This window comes from Dipodomys merriami, unplaced genomic scaffold, assembly GCF_024711535.1.
Source record: "Dipodomys merriami isolate MVZ:Mamm:240054 unplaced genomic scaffold, mDipMer1.0.p SCAF_2, whole genome shotgun sequence".
Classification (NCBI taxonomy): Eukaryota; Metazoa; Chordata; class Mammalia; order Rodentia; family Heteromyidae; genus Dipodomys; species Dipodomys merriami.
The window spans coordinates 49,419,395-49,423,152 of record NW_027203381.1 but is presented as its reverse complement, the minus strand read 5'-3'; positions in this window follow the sequence as shown (position 1 = coordinate 49,423,152).

Here is a 3,758-nt window from a genome sequence, read left to right as displayed (position 1 = left end):
CTTGTATGGTTTGTGTCATTCTTACATTATTCCCTATCCCCCATTTGGGGGGAAACTTGCTAGCTATATCATTTAGGAAACATAACAATTCTGACATATTCCAAGAAATTTAAGAACAAAGCAGAGCAATTACGTATTTAAAAAAAAAAAAGATTATGTGTTTGCAACATGGTTTAAAAAGACATGCATTCTATAAATATTCATAGTACTTGATTTAAAACATTCTTAGGGCCAGGTGCCAGTGGTTCACACCTGTAATCCTAGCTACTCAGGTGGCTGAGACAAAGTTCCAAACCAGCCCAGACAAGAAAGTCCATGAGACTCTTATCTCCAATTAACCACAAAAAGCTGAAATTGGGGGGTGTAGCTCAAGTGGCAGAGCTCTAGCCTAGTAAAAAAAAGCTGAGAGACAGTACCCAGGCCCTAAGTTCAAGCCCCAGTACCTGCTTACAAACATATACACATAAAATAAAACATTGTTGTAATTTTCATTGATTGTTCGTGATGTTAGCTTAGCTAACCTTTTAGCAAGAGAACATGGGTTTCTACATTTGTTTCTTCTGCAATCTGTCATTTTAGTAGAAATTCTTTTTTGCTTTCAGGATGGTTTGCCTGAGTCACTTGGAAAATTAACAAAAGTACATTGGATTGGGTCTTCCCTGTCGTTGGCCAGGGAAGATCAGGCTATGGCACTGAGGAAGGAAGGGCAAGCTTGGTCATAAATTTCCATCACTGTTATTGTCTGAGTTAACACATAATATATGTATTCTTAGTCTCAGAAGAAAAGAATCCACCAAAGAATGGAATTAGTGGTAATAGAAAGAAGCAAAATAAGGAGTTCCAAGGCCTTCACTGAAGTGAAGGGAGCAGAAACAGCTGGATTAAGTCTGGGTAGGGACACTGGGCTATTACAGGAACTGGAAAGCTCACATAAGGCCTTGCCTCCAGGGTGCCCTTACCTCCTTACCTACTCTTCCTCACTTCCATAATTTTCCTTGCTACAGGTAAGCAACTGAATAGCAACTAAAGATGAACTGTTGGGGACAAGGGCTGGAAAAGGCAGTCCCCACCTTTCCTATCACCATTCCCTATCACTAAGATGCAGGCTTCCAGGGCTCTTCTGCACACACTATAGTCTAAGTGTTTGTTTGGGTCCAGCTTTATGGTAGCTGGTAAGGGAGTCATGGCTTGCCGCTGTTGGCCAGGAGAGGACCTGTGTATCGGTTTGGAGAGGCAGGCAGTTCATGGGAAATTACACAAGGGACACTCCCAGACCTACATTCACTTTGTAGTGTGAGCGGGAAAGAAAGAAAATCAAATAGGCCATTTGTGGGAACAGCGCATCCTGTACATGGGATAATGAGGCATGGCTGCATTGAGGTGTGACACTCAATTCTTTGGGCCTAGAATTTTTATCCCAGTAGTGACAGCATTCAGGGGAAAAGCTAAGGAGTCCCGGTAGTCAACTCTCTAGCCACGCCTGTGGTATTTTAACCTACAGAGTATAGTAAACATGGTAGAGCACCATTGGACTGAGCCTTGCTGTGCCTTTGGTGCACTCTCAGTGCTCTGGTAACTGAGCCTGGTATGACTCCTGAAAGAAACCTTCAATGAGAAGAGAAAAAGGTGTTGAGTAAGGATAGCCAGTGTCAGATGTTAATGAGCCCATGTGGTGACTGCTTGACAGGTTATCAGTACAGTGGATTCTCTGGCCCATGTGCCCCCACTCTTGGAAGCTAAGGAAACTAGATTGCTGTCTGACTTAATGTGTTGAGGGAAGATCAGAGCAGAGGGTACAAGATCAGTCAGACTTTGGGCAGGATTGATCCACAGTGAATAGCAGAAAAGCCTGTCAGCCAGGAAGTGTCTCAATTCCCAGGCCTCCTGGCTTTTTTGAGAATATATCTTTCAGCCTGTGTAAATTTGTTGCCATTTTGTTTTCTTTCTAATGGAAGTTTCGTTTTTCATGCAGGTAAGCCTACAGGGTGAACATGCCTGTGGTGAATTTTCTAGCTATTGGAATTTTCATTATGTAAATCCATTTTTCTCTTGTCTACCTCAGGCTTTATATGTACTAGGAGTATCAAGTCAGTGATCACCAGGGTCTCTAGGTCTGCCAAGTAGAGGCCGGATCCAGAAGCCAGGGTTCCATGCAAGTTACACGAATGTGGCTGTGGTGTTTACTACTGGCCAGTGGTCAGATGGGAACATAGGTATAAGGGCACAACCTCCAGCTATTGTGTCACACACTACAGCTTTTTCATTCCCAGTCCCTGAAAGCACATTCCTAATTCTGTGAAGATCTGATGGCAGTGGCCATTATACTGAGGGATAGATACACATGGGCCTGGGCTAGGACAGTATCAGTCCTTCCCCTTATGTGTTTAGAAATTGGTTTGTGTTCTGTGTGTACGCCTGAGGCACATAAGCTTGCTGAGTGGTGTATTATTGAGGAGGTAGAAGACACCCCGGAACGCCCGACAATTTGACTGGGGAGGGTTTTCAGGTGACCCCAAAGTGTCTTCTGCTGAGAACTACTAGTCTGACCGGGGCTACTTTGGGGACAGCATTTCTGGGTAAAACTGAATTGAAAACTCAAAAATTTATGAAGCTCCTACCTTATGTTGGTTGCTTTTCTGAGAGTTTTACCTATAACTCCTTTGTCTTTACAACTCTGAAATCCGTGCTATTGTAATTTTTAATGACAAGAAAACAGGCACAGGGAGAATATAAATTTGCCCAAGACAAAGGCAACTTTTAATATGCCCACCCCAAAGCAGGCTACAGCCCTTCAGCATGTCACACACCTGCAAGGATGTTAACCAGGTGTGTGCTCACCCACCCATACCTGCAGCCTGAGGGGAACCCCATCATTTTGGTTTCAAAACTGATACATATTTACATGTTCTGGAGAGAATTGTTCATTCCTGAATAAGAGGAATACAGTCAGCCAGTGAGTAGACTGGAGAGAACAGAGATTGACCAGGCCTTCCAGTGTGGAGACCTCAACAGCCACCCCCGGATGGTCTGTACACAAGGTGGGGCAGGGGAGGGGGGCGGGTAGTAGTCAGGAGGAGGAGAAATGTTTCAGATAACAGAGAAGGCGAGTTTTGTTTGTTTCAAACACTATACTGAGGTACAGCATTATACAGACAGGGCAGCAGTCTCACAAGCAGGAGCCCCTGTTGGGCTCCTTGTCAGCCACTGTACTTCCTCAGCTATCACTACTACTTCCAAGAGCAGAAACTGGTTTTGTCCAGCTAGGGATGTTATATAAGGGGAATTCAAGATTATACATTCTTTGTATCTGGCGTCTTTCACTCAACTGTATATGAGATTTTTATTGTATGTGGTTGTACATGGTTCATTCTCATGAATCTACAGTATTCTATTGTGTGAATAAACTATTTATCAGATGGATGCTTGGTTCATTTTCAGCTTGGGAACATTAAACCACCTGGTTGCTCAGCTTCACCTGAGTTGAAACCCCACTACCACGAAATGTTTTTATTCTGGATACAAGTTTTGTTGAATGTATTATATTTTGAGAGTATATTTGACAAAAAGTTCTTAATATTATTGTAGAAATAGGTCCATGAACTTTATATTACACAAGTTTTACATAAGAAATGTTTGTTTACTTCATGGCCATGCAGATGGTTTCCTGTTTTCTTCCAGAATTATTATTTTAAATCTAAAATTATTTATGTGGTTAGTTATTTTGGGTGATTCTTGATTTCTATTCGTTATGATTTGTT